General features: G+C 31.4%; 3 pseudogenes; 1 reads left to right on the plus strand and 2 right to left on the minus strand.

The window, feature by feature from the left end:
* The first annotated feature begins 6530 nt into the window (after window positions 1-6530).
* LOC124555583 lies at window positions 6531-7468 on the plus strand (annotated as a pseudogene).
* Window positions 7469-7877: 409 nt separating this feature from the next.
* Window positions 7878-17133, minus strand: LOC124555582 (annotated as a pseudogene).
* Window positions 17134-23174: 6041 nt separating this feature from the next.
* Window positions 23175-24428, minus strand: LOC124556284 (annotated as a pseudogene).
* Between the last annotated feature and the right edge of the window lie 1645 nt (window positions 24429-26073).

Raw genomic sequence — 26073 nt, forward strand, 5'->3', positions numbered from 1 at the left:
TTCACTGTCTACACCATTGTTTGCAGCCCTCTCCATTTCCCTATGCGCAATTACCAAATTACTACTTTGAACATCAGTTAATTCATTACTCGGTGGCGCTAACACACTGCTTTCGTCTTCACTGTCATTTCTCAGTTTACTTTGGAGCCTAGTATTACGTTTTTCACACGCCATAATTGTCACAATATTTCACACTGATAACACAGAAGAGCACAATTTGAAGAGCAAAATAAAATAACATAGCAATCGATATAATTTCTACTTAATTGCAAGCGCAGCTGCGAAATACTTTGTGCAAATCTACATGCGTGGCACACCTTTTTTTACAGTACAACAATGAAAGACTGCAACTACAAAGGAGATTCTCTCTACAATTACGCGCCAGCAATAAACAAAATCTACGCTAATTACACAAACTACAAGAAAATATCAGAAGATTCCCGTGAGGTATCCTCGGCTAAGGGTCAACATATGAAACTTCCCCTTTGAACAATTGTACAAGACTGTGCTTAAACTGACATACAATATTTTTAGCGCAACGCAATCTGACTTTCAAAAATCCCTATAAAAGAATGGCCCTGACTAACATTAACCTATACGTTTCACAAATCACTTACCTCACAAAAATCTTGGTTACTCGAAGTACCGCAATACAGCGAGCACCACTACTGCCAGCTAAATAAAAGATACAAACTACGGAAGGCACTAACTACTGATAGGGATAGTTAGCAAATGAAAGATATTAATAGAGAACAAACAATGTATTTGCCTTAATAGTCATAATATATATAGCAGTTCATGACAAATTACAAAACTCCGCCATCTCTCGCCCCATATCCACCACTGCTGGCAGCTCACCTCCAACTGCGCAACGCTACGTGCTGTTAACAGCCCAGCTGCCCAACACTACAATGGCGAGTATTACAACAATGCAAAGCAGCCACAGACTGCACACAGCACAGCCAGTGATTTTCATACAGAGGTGGCGTTACCAATAAAAAAAACCTAAACAGCCTACTTACACTATAATTGCAAATACTGCTCCTATAGATAATACATAATGGAAGTGGGCTACTACATAGTATGTATCATGCAATACAATATCAAGTGATGAATTTGCTAATACTAATGCTGTTAGTCCACCAATTGTGAATAGAAAAATAAATCCTAAAGCTCATAATAATGGTGGATTAAATTTGAATTTAGTTCCATATAGTGTAGCTAATCATCTGAATACCTTAATTCCTGTAGGTACAGCAATAATTGTTGTTGCTGATGTAAAATATGCTCGTGTGTCAACATCTATTCCTACTGTGAATATGTGATGTGCTCATACAATAAATCCTATTAGCCCAATTGATAATATAGCATAAATTATACCCAATGTTCCAAATGATTCAATTTTTCCTCTTTCTTGACATACAATGTGAGAGATAATCCCAAATCCTGGTAGAATTAAAATGTAAACTTATGGGTGTCCAAAGAATCAAAATAGGTCTGTTAATAGTATAGTAATAGCTCCCGCTAATACTGGAAGTGAAAGGAGGAGAAGGGCTGTAATAGCTACAAAACATACAAATAAAGGAGTTTGATCTAGGGTTATACTTTCTGATCGTATATTAATTGCTGTTGTAATGAAGTTTACTGCACCAAGAATAGAAGATACACCTGCTAAGTGGAGTGAAAAAATAGCTAGGTCTACAGTTGCACCCCCATGTGCGATAGCTCCTGCAAGAGGGGGGTAAACTGTTCATCCTGTACCAGCACCGTTATCTACCATAGAAGATGTAAGAAGAAGCGTTAATGAAGGCGGTAGTAATCAAAAACTTATATTATTTATTCGTGGAAATGCTATATCTGGTGCACCAATTATTAATGGTACGAGTCAATTACCAAATCCACCAGTTATAATAGGTATTACTATAAAAAATTATTACAAATGCGTGGGCTGTAATAATAACATTATAAATTTGGTCATCTCCAATTAGAGATCCTGGTTGACCAAGTTCAGCACGAATAAGTGTTCTTGTTAATGTTCTTACTATTCCTGCTCACGCTCCAAATAAAAAGTATAAAGTACCAATATCCTTATGGTTTGTTGAGAATAATCATTTTTGCAGTAAGATGGTTGAATTTTAGGTGGTAGACTGTAAATCTACTTATGAGATGTTTCTCTCTTACCATGTTTTAGGTCTTATATTCAATTATGATTTTAGAGTGCAATTCTAGAGGTGTAAAATTTTACTAAGGCCTAAAAGATTATTCTTTTAATTATAACTTTGAAGGTTATTAGTTTAATTAACTTAAATCCTTAGTATAATGAGATTAAGGTTGATGTTGAGATTAATCCTGTTGTCGAAATTATTACTGTTATAGGAAGAATAATTCTTGATTTTTGAGACTTTATTTTTATAGATCATGAATTTTCTGTGTATGACATACTTAGGGCTGTAAATCTAATATGTATATAATAATAAAGTGTAATTGTAGTTAATACAACCATAATGGTTATAATCGTTGTTATGTTATTTTCTATTAATGATTGTATTACAATTCATTTTGGTAGAAATCCAAGGAATGGTGGTAAACCACCAAGGGATAGGAGAGATAAAAATATTACGATTTTAATTTCAGTTTTTATATTTCTGGCTGAATAAATTTGGTTTATAAGAAATAGATTTATTTGCTTAAATAATAAGACCATAATTAATCTTAATAGTGTAGTAAATAATAAAATATAGTTCTCAGATGTTTTCTCTTACTGTTAGGGACCTAATTATTCACCCTAAAAGTCTAATTGAGGAATATGCTAGAAGTTGGCGTAGAGATGTTTGATTTAAGCCACCTATTGCCCCAATAATAATTCTTAGAATAATAATTGTTCAAATGAAAGTTCTTAGTTGAATACAATAAGATAATACCATTATTGGGGCAATTTTTTGTCATGTTATTAGTGTTAAACAGTTATTTCATCTCGAAGCTCCTATTACTTCTGGAAATCAGAAATGAAAGGGTGCAGCCCCAATCTTTAATAATAATCTAGATTTAATTATTATTGAGGGAATAAATTCTGTTCCTCACCCTATTGGATACTTTATTTGAATCCGCAAAATTGAAAATAATAGTATTGTCGATGCTATTGCTTGGACAATAAAATATTTAATTGACGACTCATTTATTATTATATTTTTATATCTTGTTAGGAGTGGAATAAATGAAAGTAAGTTGATCTCAAGTCCTATTCAAACTCCGAATCAGGAGTTTGATGAAATGGACAGGAACATTCCTATAATTAATGTTGATAGGAAGAGAAGTTTTGTAGAGTTGTTGGTCATTAAAAAGGAGAGGATTGATACCTCTATAAATGGGGTCTGAACCCATTAGCTTGTTTAGCTTACCTTTTTACATAAAGGTGTATGATGCACGTTAGTTTTTGATACTAAAGGAGGTAGTTTAATTCTGTCTTATGTAATTTTTAATGAAGGTAATTTTTATTTACTTGATTTACCCTATGAAGGTAACACTTTAATCAGGCACTTCATTTATATTTAAAAAAAAATTAAATTTTTTTTGATTTTGTTTATGTATTATGTTGGTTATTTCTAATTATTTTATCTCGATTCGAATAATTTGAATATATATATATAATAAATAATTTATATTAATATATTACATTTAATTAAATTTAAATACCTATAATGTTATTTTATTATTATTAAATGATTATTTTAAAACATTTATTTACCTAGGATTATAGCTACTTATGTTTTTAGCTTAAAATAGGTTTTTATATTATAAATTATATAATAATATGTAATTTAATATTAAATATTAGTATAATTGGATATAATAAATAAAATTAATGATATTAAATAAAAAATATTATATTAATATAAATGATTATATTAATTATAATAATATAATTACATAATTTTCAATAATTAAATTATTTAACTAACTAATATTTAAGTTCATTTAATATAAGGTTAATTTTATATTAGTAACATATTACAATAAATTTACATGATTTTATAAAATATATTTATTATATTATTTAATCTTTCTTTATTAAAGTGAAAAGAAATATTAGATAAGAAAGAATATAATACATTTATTGGTATACATGTTCCATATTAATCTTTATTTATATATAATAGAGACGTTGTTGTGCTCATATGGGGGTGCGTTCTTTTTTTTGTCATTTTTTGTGTTTTTTTTCTTTTTTTTCTTTAAATATTTGAATCTTTAATTTTTTCTTAATCTTATAAATTTTCAAATTTCTTATTTTTGTTTCGAAAAGTTTTATTCTTGCTTGTTTATTCAATTTTTCTTTGTATTATATGTAAGTTTCGTTAAACTAAATGTTGTTTTTGCAGTAATTTGATTTAATTATCAAGTGATTTTGGATTTAGCAATTGATTTAGTATCGGCATAATTCGTGCCAGCAGCCGCGGTTATACGATTGATACAAGTGAATATTATTGGTTAAAACAGTTGTTTATATTTTTAGGGTTAAAATATAGATTTGTAAGGTGAAATGTTAAAATTTATTTATAACTCTTTTTATGAATCTGTGAAATTTAAATAATAAACTAGGATTAGATACCCTATTATTTTAAATGTTAATTATATTTACCAGGGTACTATTAGTTAGGGTCTTTACACCCAAAGAATTTGGCGGTATCTCATTTCATTCAGAGGAACCTACCCCGTGATTGATAATACACGATTTACTCTACTTAATTTATTTGTTTGTATATCTCCGTTATCAGAGAATCTTTTTAGAGTTATAATTCTCAAGATTTATAATTATAAAATATTTCAGGTCAAGGTGCAGCTTATAGTTAAGAGGCGGTGGGTTACAATAGATTTTTGTTTATAACGGATTTGATGGTGATATACTGTTAATGAAGGTGGATTTGATAGTAATTTAATTTATTTAATTTAACTGATATTGGCTCTGAGGTGTGTACACATCACCCGTCGCTCTCATTATTGATTATTCTATTTTATTATTTTAAGGTAGCTTCAATTTAGATGAGATAAGTCGTAACATAGTAGATGTACTGGAAAGTGTATCTAGGAAGGGTTTCAAGATATAACTTATTAGTAAAGTGTTTCATTTACACTGAAAATTTTTCTGTGCAAATCAGGATATCTTGATTATTTATTTTATTATATTTATTTTTTGTTTGTTTAATTATTTAATAAAAATAATTTTGTCGAATTTTGTCTTAGTATATTTTGTAGAATTGATTTTTTAGATTATAGTTTATTGGTAATGTAATTGTTTTATGAAATATTATTTTAAATTTTAAAAAGTAGATTTTATTTATTGTACCTTTTGTATCAGGGTTTACCAAATTTTTAGTATTTACTTTACTTGTCTCGATTTGGGTTGATTTATAAATAATTTATAGTTAATGTATCACAATTAATATTAAATTATTTATAGAAATGAGATGTTAATCGTTTCCCAAGATATCTAGTTTCTTAAGAAAAAATTTAATGTTTTGAAGTTAATTGTTTTTATTTAATTTTTTAAGTATAAATATTAACTCATTTATTCTTTAAGGGATTAGCTTTGAAGTTTATAACCTATAATTTGTTTTATGAAATATAATAGTAAGCTTTAAACCAGCTATCTTTAAGATTACGTTTTAGTTCATTATTTTATATTTTGATTTTACAAGTATTTTAGGTTTGTTATTAAGATTATTGATTTAATTTGAAAATTTTTGTAATAATGATAGAATTAGAATATTTATTTGTATATAATTTTTACCTTGTGACTTTATTATAAGGAACTAGGCAAAATTGATTTCCACCTGTTTATTAAAAACATGTCGTCTGGCCTGCTCACTGAGCGGACTTTTGAAGAGCCGCAGTATTTTGACCGTGCAAAGGTAGCATAGTCATTAGTCTCTTAATTAGTGGCTGGAATGAATGGCTTGACGAGAAATCAACTGTCTCTTAATAAATTTTTGAATTTAACTTTTGAGTCAAAAGGCTTAGATTTTTCTTTAGGACGAGAAGACCCTATAGAGCTTAACATTTTACTTTTATATAGTTTTTTGTTTGTCTTTCTATATTTAATGACGATGTTTTGTTGGGGTGACATGAAGAATAAATAAACTCTTCGTTATTATATCATTTACTTATGTTTGTTGTTTTGATCCGTAATTTACGATCATAAGATTAAGTTACCTTAGGGATAACAGCGTAATTGTTTTTGAGAGCTCATATCGACAAAGCAGATTGCGACCTCGATGTTGGATTAAGAAAAATTTTGGGTGCAGTAGCCCAGTAATTAGGTCTGTTCGACCTTTAAATTCTTACATGATCTGAGTTCAGACCGGCGTGAGCCAGGTCGGTTTCTATCCTAAGATTATTAACTCATATTAGTACGAAAGGACCATATGATTGAAATATTTTTTATTTTATTGATTAATATTAATTAGATTACTATTTTGACAGATTAATGTGTTGAATTTAGAATTCATTTATGTAGGTTTTTTCTACAAATAGTATTGACACTTTATGATTTAATTATGTTTATTTTGCATTTTCTTTTATTAGTTATTTGTGTTTTAATTAGTGTTGCTTTATTAGAGCGTAAGGTTTTAGGTTATATCCAAATTCGAAAGGGTCCAAATAAAGTAGGATTTGTAGGAATTCCTCAACCCTTTAGTGATGCTGTTAAGTTATTTTGTAAGGAGCAGCCAATTCCTATTATAATTAATTATTTACTTTATTATTTTTTTCCTGTTTTTAATTTAATAATTTCCTTGGCTGTTTGAGTGATTTTCCCTTACTTAACTTATATATGTTATTTTTCATATGGATTTTTGTTTTTTTTATGTTGTACTAGATTAGGTGTTTATACCGTTATAATTGCTGGTTGGTCAATTAATTCAAATTAATCTTTATTGGGTTCTCTTCGGTCTGTTGCTCAAACAATTTTATACGAAGTTAGTTTAGCTTTAATTTTATTATCTTTCATTAATTTAATTGGTACTTTTAACATGTTTGATTTTATAAATTATCAGCTTTATTGTTGATTTATTATTATTTCTTTTTCTTTAGCTTTAGCTTGTTTTGCTTCTTGTTTAGCTGAAACTAACCGTACTCCTTTTGACTTTGCCGAAGGTGAGTCTGAGTTAGTTTCAGGTTTTAATATTGAATATGGTGCAGGCGGGCTTACTTTAATTTTTTTAGCTGAGTATACTAGAATTGTTTTTATAAGAATATTATTAGCTTTAATTTTTTTAGGTGGTGAGTTTTATTCTTTTATATTTTTTATTAAGCTTGCTGTTATATCCGTTGGTTTTATTTGAGTTCGGAGTACGTTACCACGTTTTCGTTATGATAAGTTAATGTACTTAGCTTGAAAAAGTTTTTGCCTTTATCTTTGAATTTTTTTATTTTGTTTGTTGGTTTAAAGATTTTATTTATTTCATTTATTTAGTGAAATTTTTTAAGGAAAGTTAATAGAAGAGTTAAACTTCTAGTTTTATGTTTTCAAAACATATGCTTTTCCTATGCTAATTAACTTGTTATTCCTTAATTAGTTTATCTCATGTGTTTGCAACATGAACATTAATTAAGAAGTATGTAAAGTAGATAATTGTTAAGATTTGTCCTGTTATAATATAAGTTTCTTCAACAGGTCGTTTACCAATTCATGTTACTAATCATTCAACAACTACTATAATTCAGCATGAAATCTGATTAAAAGGATAGAATTGAATACCTCGGATTGGTGTTTTATTATAAAATGGTAAAATTATTAAGATTCTAATTGATAAGAATAATGCAATAACACCTCCTAGCTTATTAGGGATTGATCATAGAATTGCATATGCAAATAAGAAATATCATTCTGGTTGAATATGAACGGGGGTTACTAATGGGTTAGCAGGTACAAAATTATCTGGATCCCCTAGGAGGTAAGGATTAATCAAGCACAGTATAATTAATAATGATGTTATTTATACTATAAGTAGGCTGTTTAGGTTTTTTTATTGGTAACACCACCTCTGTATAAAAATCACTGGCTGTGTTGTGTTAAGTCTGTGGCTACTTAGCATTGTTGTCTGGCATTGTAGTGTTGGGCAGCGGCAGCTGGATGTGAACACCGTGTAGCATTGCGCAGTTGGAGGTGAGCCGCCAGCAGTGATGGATGTGGGAAGAGAGATGGCGGAGTTTTGTAATTTGTCATGAACTGTTATATATATTATGACTATTAAGGTAAATATATTGCTTGTTCTCTATTAATATCTGTCATTTGCTAACTATCCCTATCAGTAGTTAGTGCCTTCCGTAGTTTGAATCTTTTATTTAGCTGGCAGTAGTGGTGTTCCCTGTATTGCAGTAGTTCGAGTATTGAAGATTTTTGTGAGGTAAGTGATTTCTGAAAGGTATAGTTTAATGTTAGTCAGGGCCATTTTTGTTCTAGGGATTTTTGAAAGTCAGATTGCATTGCGCTAAAAATATTGTGTGTCAGCTTAAGCACAGTCCTGTACAATTGTTCAAAGGGGACGTTTCATATGTCGACCCTTAGCCGAGGATACCTCACTGGAATCTTCTGATTTTTTCCTTGTAGTTTGTGTAATTAGCGTAGATTTTGTTTATTGCTAGCGCGTAATTGTAGAGAGAATCTCCTTTGTAGTTGCAGTCTTTCATTGTTGTACAGTAAAACAGTTGTGACATGAATGTAGATTTGCACCAAGTATTTAAGTAGACATTATTTCCATTTCTATGTTAATGTGTTATCTTATTTTGTTCTTCAAATTGTGCTTTTCTGTGTTATCATGTGATATATTGTGACAATAATGGCGTGTGAAAAACGTAACACTGGGCTCCAAAGTAAACTGAGAAATATTAGTGACGACGAGCGTAGCTTATCAGCACCACTGTGTAATGAAGTAACAGACATTCAAAGTAGTAATTTGGTAACTGTGCATAGGGAAATGGAGCGGGCGTCAAATAATGGTGTAGACAGGGAAACAGGTAGTGAACAGGGAAGCGTTATCGATCGATCGGTCGGCAACAGCTCGCCTCAGGAATCGGGAATGACAGAACACAATATTGCAAATACTGTAGACTCAGGTTTTGGGTTCTCACCGTTTTCTCAAATGAGTCAAGACACATTTTCCGCTTGTCAAAATGTGAATGTTCCCGGTGAAAATTCACTGCCGAAAAGCACTGATGAACATGTTTCAGACACCAGTGCATTGTTATTACAATTAATGCAACATATGGGACAAAAGCTTCTAAAGTTAGACACAATGGAACAAAATCAGAGACAAACACAGCAACAGCTTCAAAAGTTAGACTCATTGGAACAAACTCTTAAACAAACACGTGAAGATTTAACTACTGAGTTACATAACATTGAATCGAAATGTCAAAAAGTCTGTAATGACGTAAAAACACAAATTTGTGAGCATTTTCAACCTAATTTTTCGCGGCATGAAAATGCATTACAGAATCACGAAGCAGCCATAAAAGAACTGCAAATTATTGTTCATGAAAATCATGAGACCTTGCAAGCTAAAATGGACTCAGTTGCGGGTACCAATTCGGTTACGCAACTTGCAAAAACTCAGGAAAACTTAAAGGACACAGTAGAAAGACACATGCAAGAAATTAATACTTTATCAGAGAAAGTAGTTGATCTTTCGGATCAGCTAAATAATTTATCTACGAAGGTAGATGATAAGCTGAATGACACAAAACCGGTAGTCTTTAATGACACAGAAGAGTGCGAACAAATTAGGAAATTCAAACAAAATCAGAATCAAATTAATACGCAACACCAAAGAGAAATCCGCGAAGTACAAGATCAGCTGACACAGGTAATACAAGAATTACGTACTTCAGAGGACACTCGCGCCCCAATACGGGAAGAGGGACATAGAAATACGGAACAGCCACAAAATAATAACACAGCGCATTTCGGAAATTATGAAAGAAATTGGCAAGGTGCACCGAATTTTGAAATGGAACCGCCGAAACGACGTAACAATGACCGATATGCGACTGGCCGACATGATGATTTTGACTATAAGCTGTTCATTACTACACGTAAATTCAAAACGTTTAAGAATTCTGCCAACGACATTCATCCACAAGCATGGCTCCATCAATTCTCTCATTGTTTTCCTCCCAACTGGTCGTTAGAACACAGATTAGAATTTATGTGTGGCTACTTAGAGAATGAACCAGCTGTAAGAATGCGATCGGTCATTCACGATTGCCACAGTGAAGGAGAATTCTATCATGCCTTCCTCTCAGCATATTGGTCTCAAGCTACACAAGACCGAGTAAAACATAGTATCATAATGATGAAACATTTCGAACAATCTGAATTCTCCAGTCTTGTGAAATATTTTGAAGACATGTTGCACAAGAATCAGTACCTGTCAAACCCATACAGCCCCTCAGAACTCATCCGCATTTGCTTAATCAAATTGCCTGAACATTTACGACAGATTATTTTAGCAGGACGTTGCAAAGAAGACATTGAGGCTTTTCAGGGACTGTTGCAAGAACTGGAAATTGACACTGACAATCGGGGAACGCGGAAACAGGAGCACAAGAATTACAGGTCACATCTGTCACAATTCCGCGATGACAGAAATAATATCCGACAAGGCTATTCTTTCAACATAAATCGTGACCGAAACAGACACCACCCGTATGACAACCGTTGGCAGAGTAGTAATAATTACAGGGAAAGATCACCTCTCCGCGGTAATGACTATCACAGAGACAATCAGAGAAACAGACAATTTGGGAACCAAAATAATTATTATCACGGGAGACAGAATAACTTCAGATGCAACAGTTCAGCGCGCAGTTACAAATCAGGGAGAAATTCTCCACCACGTGACCGACAAGAAAGAAACTGAGGAATCTACCGACAAGACGACAGACGATATAATCACAACGACAGACGTGAATTTCATCAGAACTGGCGGGATTCTAACAGAGCTGGGCCCTCTCGGCAAGGCGAATTTGTAGAATTTCGGTCTCCTAATCCCAATAACAACGCGCGCCAACAAAGAGACAGACAATGACTCGCACAGCAGGCAGCCGCGTGCGCCCGCTGGCTCCGAGAAAAATAACATAAGACGCTAGCCTTGAGAAAAATTTTAGTATTCTTTACCGATGTATACAATACGATAATTGCTTTGAAGTTGAAAGTCTGCGTACTAGGAAGAGTAAAGGTTTACACCACATTTCACATGTAAAACCGTTTATTAAATGATAATCTGCTGAGTACTTAGTCTTTGCCATAAAACTTTTCACTTCACATTTCTAGTATGCTTTGTCAGATTTAGGAAACTGTTAACATGCAACAATGTTTGAAGTGAAATATCCAGTCTAGAACCTAGGGAACATTTTTAAACAGAAATTACGAATGTATTGTTATAGAGAACAGACGTCACAGTGTTATTGTGTGTGTACATTCTTGCTTGTTAGTTGCACGATTACGTAACGACTGTAAGGCTCACATACTTAGAACATTTACCAGTACTGATAATGAGATTTTAATGCAACATTTTGGTTTACTTGAATATATATTCCGGATTTAATGTACTTTCAGTGAGATACCAAATGACACAGTGGTTAGTTTATGTGACAGCTACACGATTTTATCACGATGCTACTAATGAGTGAAAACTTACAATGTTGCTTTTGCAGTGTTTCTGTTTTACATCTGTACAGTTTTCTGTTTTATTCTGGAAAGTAAAACATGTTTTAGTAGTAACTTTTGTGGTATAGCTACAATGAGACTGCCTTTTCCGTAGCACAACAATACGTTACAGCACAGTACTTTCTTCATCATGGCAATAAGCGTAATAACTAAGATATCTATACGTAAAGCATTTCACTTTTGTTTATCATGAGATAAGTACATTAACTTCTGCAGAACTTAGCTATCGGAGGACTATAAGTACGACACTTCCACAGAATTATCTTACAGCAAGACGCACATTTAGCGCTACAGGACACGCATTTGAGTGATTAATTTTGTACTTAAAACATTTATTTTTAAAGATATTTGAAGTACAATGATACAACGGTTTTCAGTGATACATTTCATTTCATTGTTGTAATCTGTAACACCTGAGGGTATAATTACATTAATCCTCAGGGGGGTACACGCTTACTTTGTGTATCATGTGTTTGGCAAGCACAAGGAGCCCTAGCTAATATGATATTTGCTTACACAACTTTACACATCGGTACCATATTTCTCTAACACAGAATTACACAGCTATCTGATCATTTAACTGAGAGATAAACATTTTTTTTTACTACATCAGTGACAGATGTTTACGTAATTACACAGTTGGATAACTTCACACTTACGAAATTGTATTTTGTCTGTACTTTGAGAAATGCTCATATTTTTCGGAACCATTGTGATACTACGAGAGCTTTGAATGATGTATTTGGTATGAGATCATGATTTTTAAAGTACGTTTGAGGTAGATGACACTATTTCAATGAGCAGAGAATTTTTTTTAGGTTTTTAAATTATTGCAGAATGCTACAACGTTTTTGAGAGTTGACTGAGGTGTTATGATGTTATTATTACGATGACTATGTGTATTATGCTGTTGCGGCATGTTTATGATCAATAAGCTGATGCTATATGAGGAATTTGATTATGCTATGTATTTATCACGATGAAATATTGAAGTGTCGTCGCAAGATTGACGTGTCGACGAATATGTATATGTGTAATAAGGTAAGGAGTAATGAAAAGTGATTAGGGACTTTGACTTGTGGAAAAGGATGTTGGAAACCAAGAATCGTACTTTAGAATTATGAAATGTGTGTAAATGCGTGAATGTATCACAATGCCGGTGAACATTTTTTGGACACTGTTATATTCATAAGATTTTGTTTCTACACATTTGTAACGCAATTTCTCAATCTGTGATTTTTTTTTATATGAGACTGCCACTGTAACGGAAACTGGTGTCGTAAATATTTCGGTAAGAATGTTAAGTGACCACCTGCACGTAATGCGTCGTGGGCACCCAGCTGGGCGACAGTCGCCTGAAAAAAAAAAGCCATTAGCCTTTCTGAGGTACAGGTGGAGAAAAAAAAAGGGAGGCCATTATCCTCGCTATTGACGTTCCTTTGTAGAAAGCATCGCAAAAAATGACGTGGTCGAACTTGAAAACATATGATTACACTGTGGAGCTCTTAATTTATGATATTTACTGAAATGACGAGAAATATTTTTATGTCTATACACCTGATTATGACTACTGTCTCTCTAGTTGAGAGATTTTTCTACTAACTTATGAAATGCCTCATGACTACTGAATGATGATCGTATGCTTTACTTTGTACATAGTTGCTTATTTCATTTGATATCTGGTTTCCAGCTGTCTTGCAGCATTGGTTTCATAAAATAAAATTAAATGCATTTGCTAATGTGAACACTTTCTGTCAACAGATCTATTAAATAATTATTTTATGACCCACATTCCTCGAAAAAGGAGCTCTTGGAATGTAAAGAACAATAAGAAGGGACTAATAACAGTAACTGCATAAATCATTTTCTTTTCAAGTACTTGGTAATTTCTTTTGTAGAAATAGTTGTGGTGCACCACTTTAATTACATAGACATTAAGATGTGAATATACATTTCCCTTGCCTGCATTGTTGTCTTTAGTGTAATATTTTTTTTGCTTGAGCTTTGTCATGTTTAGATATAATTTATTACCTTTGCTTCTGCTGTTCGCCAGGCATAGTGCTACTGAATTTTAATTTATGTTACTCTGCTAAGCCAGTTTACTACTGATTTATTTTTCTTGTTTGCTGCTCATTGCCTTATATTAGTTGTAATTTATGCTGCTTGCTTCGACATTTGTATTTTTGATCATTGCGGTTTGTGTTAATTGTTTTATGCTGCTGCATTGCCTCGTCCCTTAGTTTAGCATCTGAGCTCAGTAGATTTAAGTTAGCTTAAGAGGGGGTAGACTATATGAGAAACTGACTATGGACAATAGGAAAGAAATGCATTGAGAAGTTATATAAGAAAGATTTGGGCCAAAATGAGTATTGTACAGTGGAGAAAAACTATTTTGAAAGAGGATGTGAACAGAACACAGACAGCAGGCTTAGATAGTACTTTTGGGAATAATGATGAACAAAGGGAGATCTCCATGCAAAATACTGCAGTAAAACAAACCCTGTCCTTTCCTTTTGTGTCATCCCTCTATATGTTTGTGTACCCTTGTGTATTTGTGTTTTTCCTGTCTTTATGTGTTTATCTGATAAGACTTATGTTGTAGAATTTTTCTAGTACTAAGCTACATTCACTATGATGAGGAATACTGTTATCCTCAAATATAATTGGCATTAATAATATGTTATTTACCTTGTAAATATGCTTAGACATTATTTGTTCTGTTTTGTTTTAATGCTCATGTGTGAAGTTGATGTTTCAAAATTTATTCTGATCTTTTATGTATCTACTTATCTCATAATTCCTGTAACATTGATATATATGTTTATTTCTATTCTTTTGTAAATCCTGTATTACTACAAATGTTATCTGTATTATTATGTTTTTAATGATGTTTTCTGTATCTTTGTAATTGTATTCTTGTGTTATAAAATTGTAATTGTCACCATTCATCATATTATTAACTTGTAAGTTACATTTCACTGCACACATTTCTGTTGGTCATAGTATATGGACAATATGTGAGAAGTAGGGACTGATAGTGTTTGCACGTGTGTTAATAATTCAGCAAGGGACTGGATAACAGCATTGCTGGTTCTAAGGACAATTCCAAAAACTTCGTGAGTGTACAAGTGGTGGTTTATGGACTTGCTATATTGTCTGCAAGACTTCTAAGGACAATTCCAAAAACTTTGTGCGTGCACAAGTGGTGGTTATGGACTTGCTATCTTCTCTGCAAGACTCTTCAGTGGTGATTGTGCACCTGCACAGTCACAACAGATGGCTGCTGGCCATCTCTACAAAGACTACAGTGGGTCTACACCTTTGATGACTCACCAACACCATTATTTCTACAAGGACTGCAGTGGATCTGCACCTCTGGTGGCCCACCAATACCGTAATCTCTACATGGACTACAGTGGGTCTGCACCTTCGATGGCAACCAATACCATTATCTCTACAAGGACTACAGTGGGTCCACACCTTTGATGACTCACAAACACCATTATTTCTACAAGGACTGCAGTGGATCTGCACCTCTGGTGGCCCACCAATATCGTAATCTCTACATGGACTACAGTGGGTCTGCACCTTCGATGGCCCACCAATACCATTATCTCTACAAGGACTACAGTGGGTCTACACCTTTGATGACTCACCAACACCATTATTTCTACAAGGACTGCAGTGGATCTGCACCTCTGGTGGCCCACCAATACCGTAATCGCTACCAGGACTACAGTGGGTCTACTCTGTGACGACCTGCCTACCAGTATTCTTCAAAATTTCGACTGACTCCGCTGTAGGTTTGCTCTGTTGTGGCCCATTACCTGTCTGCATGTCAAGAGTCAGCACTGTCTTTCCATTGGAAGGACAACACTACTTCTTCAAGACTGCATGGAAATCCACTATTTCTGTGTGCAATTTCTTTTACTAATGAGACTTTGTGAAAAAAAAACTGTAATTACTATTATGATGAATGATCAGGACTGTCTTTATGGACTGTGACAAAATTTTAGCTTTTGACCAACATTGTATCAATAAGTGTGTGCCTTTGATATCTTTGTTATTGTAATTATGAAAAATTTTATCAAATCATTATTGATCACTGTCCAAAACAATTTGTAAATATTTTTGTGGGGAGCATGGGGGCTATGTAAGTAGGCTGTTTAGATTTTTTTATTGGTAACGCCACCTGTGTATAAAAATCACTGGCTGTGTTGTGTGAAGTCTGTGGCTAGTTAGCATTGTTGTCTGGTATTGTAGTGTTGGGCAGCGGCAGCTGGATGTGAACACCGCGTAGCGTTGCGCAGTTGGAGGTGAGTTGCCAGCAGTGATGGATGTGGGGAGAGAGATGGCGGAGTTTTGTAATTTGTCATGAACTGCTATATATATTATGACTATTAAGGTAAATATATTGTTTGTTCTATATTAATATCTTTCATTTGCTAACTATCCCTATCAGTAGTTAGTGCCTTCCGTTGTTTGAATCTTTTATTTAGCTGGCAGTAGTGGCGCTCCCTGTATTGCAGTAGCTCGAGTAATGAAGATTTTTGTGAGGTAAGTGATTTCTGAAAGGTATAGTTTAATGTTAGTCAGGGCCATTTTTTTTGTAGGGATTTTTGAAAGTCAGATTGCGTTGCGCAAAAAATATTGTGTGTCAGGTTAAGCACAGTCCTGTAGAATTGTTCAAAGGGGACGTTTCATAATACAAATGTAATAGAATCCTTGAAAGTAAAGTATGGGTGAAATGGAATTTTTTCAATATCTACATTGAGGCCTAAGGGGTTATTAGACCCTGTTTGGTGAAGAAAGAATAAATGAATTGCTGCCATTGCAGCAATAATAAATGGTAGTACAAAATGGAATGTAAAGAATCGATTTAATGTTGCGTTATCAACAGCAAACCCTCCCCACACTCGTTGAACTAAATCTGTTCCTAAATATGGAATTGCTGATAATAAATTAGTAATTACTATCGCACCTCAAAATGATATTTGACCTCAAGGTAAAACGTATCCTATAAATGCAGTTGCTATAACTAAGAATAGAATTACTGTACTAATTTTTCAGGTGTGTATGTATATGTAAGATCCGTAATAAATTCCTTGTCCTACATGTAAATAAATACAAATAAAAAACATAGAAGCTCCATTTGCATGTAAGGTTCGAATAATTCAACCATTATTTACGTCTTGGCAGATGTGAACTACACTACTAAATGCTATTTCAACATTTGATGTATAATGGATAGCTAAAAATAGTCCAGTTACAATTTGAATTACCAAACATAGCCCTAGTAGGGACCCAAAATTTCATCAAAATGAAATATTTGTTGGTGCGGGTAAATCAACTAAAGAGTTATTAATGATTTTAATTAAAGGATGACTTAATCATAAGGGTTTAATCATTAGTAAATTATCTTATTTTACAAATAGGCCCCTGGTTAATATTAGTGATTTTAACAACTGCTAATAGTGCTAAAAATAAATAAATTATTATTATTATTGTGATAATGAATGTTGGTCTATTATATAGTTTTTCTAAAGATATTGTTATTTCTTGATAATTGATTGAATTATCAATATTTATAGTTTCAGTATTCTTGAAAAAGTCTATAAATTTTGTTATATCTAAAATAATTAATGTTGATATAATAAATACTCATATTGTTAAGGTAATAATTATCGTAATTGATTTAGGTTGAAATATTTCGTTTGATGCAATTCTCGTAATATAAATAAATAGAATTAATATACCACCAAGAAACGTTAAAAATAAAATATATGTTACTCAATATCTTTCCATTATTGTTCCTGTTATTAGTCCAACTAGAAAAGTTTGTAGGATAATGAAAAGCATTATTGATATTGGGTGTCTTAATTTAATAAAATTAATATTTATTACGTTTGATAGTGATATAAATATTATTTTGATCATTTCAGTGGTTAGTTTATTAAAAATATCGGTTTTGGGGACCGATGATGGAAGCTTTTCCACCTCTGAAGTTTTAAAAGTGGGGGCTGGACTTATTTCCCGTTTAAAAGACCGGCGTTTTTTTAAACTATTAAAACTATTGTTTATATTCACTGTCTTTGCTTCTTTATTGGTTTATTTTGCTGGTGTTTATGTTTTTTCTTCTAAATGTAAGCATTTATTAATGGATCTTTTGAGATTAGAATATATTGTTTTTTCTTTATTTATATTAGTTATTGCTTTTCTTATTGAGTTTGATTATGATTATTTTTTTCCAGTTATTTTTTTGGTTTTTTCTGTTTGTGAAGGTGCTTTAGGTCTTTCTATTTTAGTTTCAATAATTCGTTCTATGGAAATGATTATTTTAATTCTCTTGGTTTATCTTTATGTTAAAGTATTTATTTATAACTATTTACTGGCCCCTCTTTGTTTGGTTAATAATTGTTGATGGTTGGTTCTTTCTTTAATATTTCTGTCTAGTTTTGTTTTTATGATTTGTGTTTATTCGTATGCAGATTTGAATATAATTACATATTATTTTGTTATTGATTATTTTTCTTTTAGTTTGATTTTGCTTAGTTTTTGAATTTGTTCTTTAATAATTACTGCTAGATTTTCAGTTTATTTAAGTTCTTATCATTCAAATTTTTTTGTCTTTATGGTCTTAATTTTAATGATTATGCTTTATTGTTCGTTTGCTAGATTGAGTCTTCTTTCTTTTTATATTTTTTTGAGGCTAGATTAGTTCCTACTTTACTTTTGATTTTGGGTTGAGGTTATCAACCTGAACGCTTACAGGCTGGTGTTTATTTAATTTTTTATACTCTGGTTGCTAGATTACCTTTACTATTAGTATTAATTAGGGTTTGTGGTTTTTCTAATACTTTATATTTTCCTTTATTGGTTGATTTTCGTTCTTATTATTTTATATTTTATGTGTTTATAATTCTTGTTTTTTTAGTTAAGATGCCAATATTTTTGGTTCATTTATGGCTTCCTAAGGCTCATGTTGAGGCCCCTACTTCAGGTAGAATGATTCTTGCTGGTGTTTTATTAAAGTTAGGTGGTTATGGTATTTTTCGTGTTATGAAGGTTATTTCTTATTTGGGTTTAAAGTTTAATTATTTTTGATTGTCTTTGGGTTTATCTGATGGGGTTATTGTTAGATTTATTTGTTTTCGTCAGGTTGATTTAAAGTCTTTAATTGCATATTCTTCTGTTGCTCATATAAGAATGGTTATTGGAGGATTGATGACCATGAATTGATGAGGTTGTATAGGTTCTCTTTCTTTAATGGTTGGTCATGGTTTATGCTCTTCTTTATTATTTTGTTTGTGTAATATTATTTATGAACGTTTAGGTAGACGAAGACTGTTAATTAACAAGGGTATAATTAATTTGATACCAAGAATGGCTTTATGAAGATTCCTTTTGAGATCATCTAATATAGCTGCCCCTCCTTCTTTAAATTTGGTAGGTGAACTTAGATTATTAAATTGAATTATGTCTTGATCTTCTTTTATAATTTTTGCTTTAATTTTTTTGTCTTTTTTTAGAGCTGTTGATACTTTAAATATGTATTCTTATTCTCAGCATGGTAATTATTATTCTGGTGTTTGTAATTGTTCTCTTGGTTATTTTCGTGAATATCATCTTTTACTTTTACATTGATTCCCTTTAAACATTCTTTGTTTAAAGGGTGAGTATTTTTTTGTTTAGGTTGCTTAAGTATTTTAATTAAAAATGTTGTTATGTGCAATCAATGATATGAATTTTTCATCTTAGGCCGTGAATTTATTTTCTATTTGTTCTTTGAGTTTTTTTTCTTTATTTTTATCTAGAACTATAATTTTTATTTTGGGTATTTATTATTTAATAATTGATTATAGAGTTATTGTTGAATGAGAACTTTTTAATTTAAATGGTTCTATGGTTGTTATGACTTTAATTTTGGATTGAATGTCTTTTGTTATATATGTTTCTTCTTTGGTTATTTATTATAGAGAGGATTATATATCGGGAGAAAAGAATATAAATCGTTTTATTGTTATTGTTTTAATATTTATTCTTTCTATAGGTTTTTTAATTATTAGTCCTAATTTGATTAGAATTTTATTAGGATGAGATGGTTTGGGTTTAGTTTCTTATTGTTTAGTTTTTTACTACCAAAATGTGAAATCTTATAGTGAAGGTATGTTAACTGCACTTTCTAATCGTATTGGTGATGTTGCTATTTTAATTTCTATTGCTTGAATATTGAATTTTGGTGGTTGAAATTATATTTATTATTATGATTTTATTTCTAATTCTTTTGAAATAAAGCTTATTACTATATTAATTGTTTTAGCAGCTACAACTAAAAGAGCTCAAATTCCCTTGACTTCCTGCTGCTATGGCTGCTCCTACTCCTGTTTCTGCTTTGGTTCATTCTTCTACTCTTGTTACTGCTGGGGTTTATTTATTAATTCGTTTCAGACCAATATTAGATACTTATAATTGTGGTTGATTCTTACTTTTAATTGGTTGTATAACTATATTTATAGCTGGTTTGGGGACTAATTTTGAATTTGATTTGAAGAAAATTATTGCTCTTTCTACTTTAAGACAACTTGGTTTAATAATAAGAATTTTGGCTATGGGTTATCCAAAACTTGCATTTTTTCATTTATTAGCTCATGCTTTATTTAAGGCGTTATTGTTTATGTGTGCAGGTTCAATAATTCATAATTTAAAGGATTCTCAGGATATTCGTTTCATAGGTTCAATTGTTAATTTTATACCTTTAACTTCAGTTTGTTTTCATGTTTCTAGTTTGTCTTTGTGTGGTATACCTTTTTTTGAAGGGTTGTATTCAAAGGATTTAATTCTTGAGATGGTTTGTTTAAGATGAATTAATTGTTTGATTTTTTTTCTTTATTTCATTTCTACTGGTTTAACTGCTTCTTATTCTTTTCGTCTTTTTTATTATTCAATATCTGGTGACAATAATTTTTATTCTAGATTTTCTTTTGATGATAAGGGTTATTATATTTCGTTTGGTATAATTGGTTTATTGTTTGTTGCTGTTTTTGGTGGTAGCCTTTTGTCTTGATTAATTTTCCCTGTTCCTCATGTGATTGCCTTGCCTTATTATTTAAAGTTTTTAACTATTACTGTAGTTGATTTAGGTGCTTATTTGGGTTATCTTATTTCTAATTTTGATTTTTCTCAAAATTTATTTTCTTTAAGTATACTTTCTTTTGTCTGATTTGCTGGTTCAATATGGTTTATACCCTTTCTTTCAACTAAGTTTATTAGATATATACCTTTAAAATTAGGTTATTATTCATCTAAATCATTTGATTATGGTTGAGGCGAATTATTTGCGGTCAAAGTTTATATAGACTATTTATTTATTTAATTGGTTATATACAGGGTTGATATGATTCTAATTTTAAGATTTATCTTTTAACTTTTATTTTTTGAATATTTATTTTGGTTTTATTATTTTTCGTTTACTTAAATAGCTTATAATTAGAGCATGACACTGAAGATGTTAAGGAAGTATTTTTACTTTTAGGTATTTATAAATATACATATATTATTTTTACAGTGAAATTGTAATGTTTTATTTAAACTATATAAATTTTAGAAATGTTAACGGAGTTTAACCGCTAATATAAAAAGTTAGCACCTTTCATATTGGCTTTACAATTCCTTAATTGGAACGTTATAGTTCAGTTACATTATTAACAGTAATACGCCTCTTTTTTGGCTTCAATTAATAAGAATAAGGGTACTTTATTTACCAACCTTCCAGGTCGAAACTGACTGCAATATTTCGTTTCTGATTCTATTTAAGGTTGACTGATTATATCAATACTTTTTGAATGCAACCCAAATGTTATAGTTTATCTACAACCCTTTATTCTGCTCATTGTAAGGCTCCTTGATTTCTTTCATGGTATAGTCCACCTAGTAATACTATAATAAAAAATATTGTTGATACTGTTCAGATTATAATGTCTGAAGTTTTAAAAATAATTACAATTGGATGGATTAGTGCGATTTCTACATCAAAAATTAAGAAAATTACTGCAATTAAGAAGAATCGAAGTGAGAATGTTATTCGTGCTGATCTTTTTGGGTCAAATCCACACTCAAATGGTGATCTTTTTTCTCGGTCATTAATTAATTTTTTTGATAATGTTGTTGCAAGGATTATAACAATTATTGGGATAATAAATCTAATAAAAATTCTTGTAGATAAAATCAGGATTGTTTTTCTTGATTTATATCAAGCTTTCTGATTGGAAGTCAAATGTACTATTAATACTAGAAAAACAATTATCTACCTCATCAATAAATAGAGATGTATAAGAATAATCGTACTATGTCTACAAAGTGTCAGTATCATGCTGCTGCTTCAAATCCAAAGTGGTGTCTTGGTGAGAATTGGTTTATTGAATGTCGAAGTAGACAAGTTGATAAGAAAATTGTTCTGATAATTACATGTAGACAATGGAATCCTGTTGCAACAAAGAATGTTGATCCATAAACTGCATCTGCAATGGTGAAGGGTGCTTCTCAATATTCGTATGCTTGAAGTATAGTGAAGTATAGTCCTAGTAATACTGTAAAGAATAGTCCTTGTAATGCTTGCATATGGTTAGATTCTATTAAACTATGATGTGCTCATGTTACTGTTACTCCTGATGCCAAAAGAACAGCTGTATTAAGTAATGGAATTTGTATAGGATTAAAAGGTTGAATTCCTATTGGGGGTCATAGTATCCCTAGTTCAATAGTAGGTGCTGGTCTTCTTCTAAAAAATGCTCAGAAATATTAAACAAAGAATAGTACTTCTGATGGAATAAATAAAATTTTTCCTCATCGTAATCCAATTGATACAAATCCTGTATGTAGCCCTTGGTATGTCCCTTCTCATACCACATCTCGTCATCATTGGATTATAGTTAGTGGGGTAATTCCGAATCCGATTATAAATAAGTTAATGTTAAATAGGTGAAATCATTTTGCTAATCCTGATACTAGACTTATTGCTCCAATTGCTCCTGTTAATGGTCAAGGTCTATAATCTACTAAGTGGAATGGGTGGTTTGAGTGAGTTGTTAACATAGGTTTAGTATACTTCTCTAGAATATAAAGTTCTTAAAATTGAGAAAACATAAGCTTGAATTATTGCTACTGCTGATTCTAAGATTAATGGAAGTTGGTTGGTTGGTTGTTTCGGGGAAGGAGACCAGACAGCGAGGTCATCGGTCTCATCGGATTAGGGAAGGACGGGGAAGGAAGTCGGCCGTGCCCTTTGAAAGGAACCATCCCAGCATTTGCCTGGAGCGATTTAGGGAAATCACGGAAAACCTAAATCAGGATGGCCGGATGCGGGATTGAACCGTCGTCCTCCCGAATGCGAGTCCAGTGTCTAACCACTAGTCTCTTAATTAGTGGCTGGAATGAATGGCTTGACGAGAAATCAACTGTCTCTTAATAAATTTTTGAATTTAACTTTTGAGTCAAAAGGCTTAAATTTTTCTTGAGGATGAGAAGACCCTATAGAGCTTAACATTTTACTTTTATATAGTTTTTTGTTTGTCTTTCTATATTTAATGATAATGTTTTGTTGGGGTGACATGATGAATAAATAAACTCTTCAATATTATATCATTTATTTATGTTTGTTGTATGGATCCGTAATTTATGATCATAAGATTAAGTTACCTTAGGGATAACAGCGTAATTGTTTTTGAGAGCTCATATCGACAAAGCAGATTGCAACCTCGATGTTGGATTAAGAAAAATTTTGGGTGCAGTAGCCCAGTAATTAGGTCTGTTCGACCTTTAAATTCTTACATGATCTGAGTTCAGACCGGCGTGAGCCAGGTCGGTTTCTATCCTAAGATTATTAATTCATATTAGTAGGAAAGGACCATATGGTTGAAATATTTTTTATTTTATTGATTAATATTAATTAGATTACTATTTTGACAGATTAATGTGTTGAATTTAGAATTCATTTATGTAGGTTTTTTCTGCAAGTATTATTGATACTTTATGATTTATTTATGTTTATTTTGAATTTTCTTTTATTAGTTATTTGTGTTTTAATTAGTGTTGCTGTTTGGTGAAGAAAGAATAAATGAATTGCTGCCATTGCAGCAATAATAAATGGTAGTACAAAATGCAATGTAAAGAATCGATTTAATGTTGCGTTATCAACAGCAAACCCTCCCCACACTCATTGAACTAAATCTGTTCCTAAATATGGAATTGCTGATAATAAATTAGTAATTACTGTCGCACCTCAAAATGATATTTGACCTCAAGGTAAAACGTATCCTATAAATGCAGTTGCTATAACTAAGAATAGAATTACTGTACCAATTATTCAGGTGTGTATGTATATGTAAGATCCGTAGTAAATTCCTCGTCCTACATGTAAATAAATACAAATATAAAATATAGAAGCTTCATTTGCATGTAAGGTTCGAATAATTCAACCATTATTTACGTCTCGGCAGATGGGAACTACACTACTAAATGCTATTTCAATATTTGATGTATAATGTATAGCTAAAAATAGTCCAGTTACAATTTGAATTACCAAACATAGCCCTAGTAGGGACCCAAAATTTCATCAAAATGAAATATTTGTTGGTGTGGGTAAATCAACTAAAGAGTTATTAATGATTTTAATTAAAGGATGTCTTAATCGTAAGGGTTTATTCATTAGTAAATTATCTTATTTTACGAGTAGGCCCCTGGTTAATATTAGTGATTTTAACAACTGCTAATAGTGCTAAAAATAAATAAATTATTATTATTATTGTGATAATGAATGTTGTTCTATTATATAGTTTTTCTAAAGATATTGTTATTTCTTGATAATTGATTGAATTATCAATATTTATAGTTTCAGTATTCTTGAAAAAGTCTATAAATATTGTTATATCTAAAATAATTAATGTTGATATAATAAATACTCATATTGTTAAGGTAATAATTATCGTAATTGATTTAGGTTGAAATATTTCGTTTGATGCTATTCTCGTAATATAAATAAATAGAACTAATATACCACCAAGAAACATTAAAAATAAAATATATGATAATCAATATCTTTCCATTATTGTTCCTGTTAATAGTCCAACTAGAAACGTTTGTAGGATAATGAAAAGTATTATTGATATTGGGTGTCTTAATTTAATAAAATTAATATTTATTACGTTTGATAGTGATATAATTATTATTTTGATCATTTGAGGGGTTAGTTTATTAAAAATATCGGTTTTGGGGACCGATGATGGAAGCTTTTCCACCTCTGAAGTTTTAAAAGTGGGGGTTGGACTTATTTCCGGTTTACAAGACCGGCGTTTTTTTAAACTATTAAAACTAATGTTTATATTCTCTGTCTTTACTTCTTTATTGGTTTATTTTGCTGGTGTTTATGTATTTTCTTCTAAACGTAAGCATTTATTAATGGTTCTTTTGAGATTAGAATATATTGTTCTTTCTTTATTTATATTAGTTATTGTTTTTCTTATTGAGTTCGATTATGATTATTTTTTTCCTGTTTTTTTTTTGTTTTTTCTGTTTGTGAAGGTGCTTTAGGTCTTTCTATTTTAGTTTCAATAATTCGCTCTAATGGAAATAATTTTTTTAATTCTTTTGGTTTATCTTTATGTTAAAGTATTTATTTATAACTATTTTTTTGATCCCTGTTTGTTTGGTTAAAAATTGTTGATGCTTGGTCCATTCTTTAATATTTCTGTCTAGTTTTGTTTTTATGATTTGTGTTTATTCATACGCAGATTTGAATATAATTAGATATTATTTTGGTATTGATTATTTTTCTTTTAGTTTGATTTTGCTTAGTTTTTGAATTTGTTCTTTAATAATTACTGCTAGAGGTTCAGTTTATTTAAGTTCTTATTATTCTAATTTTTTTGTCTTTATGGTCCTAATTTATGGTGATCGCAAGGCCAAAGCCTCAACAGGCACTGATTTTCAGACTGTCGCCACTCACAGACAATCTGGCTAGCCCACAAATAGCTTCTTTCCTACCCTCTCGTCTATTGTCATGACTAGTCTCCTGTGTTCTAGGAGCAATAAAGTTTCACAACTGTCCCTCTCTCTCTTTTTTATTTTGCAGAGAACTCTCTCACATTATCATTGACAACAATGTCCTAACATTGTTATTCTCCGTTTAGATCTCTGAGCAGCAAAGCGCAGTTTGCATTTATTGATTTTTGCTTTAACTGGCTGAGAGCAAATATTGAATTTTCCAAGAACTCACAGTTTTTGACACCATATAACAACAGCAAATATAGGCTTTTGACGAAATGGTTTCAACAGGTCATGTGTGGCGTCAAGCT

This window comes from Schistocerca americana, chromosome X, assembly GCF_021461395.2.
Source record: "Schistocerca americana isolate TAMUIC-IGC-003095 chromosome X, iqSchAmer2.1, whole genome shotgun sequence".
Taxonomy (NCBI): domain Eukaryota; kingdom Metazoa; phylum Arthropoda; class Insecta; order Orthoptera; family Acrididae; genus Schistocerca; species Schistocerca americana.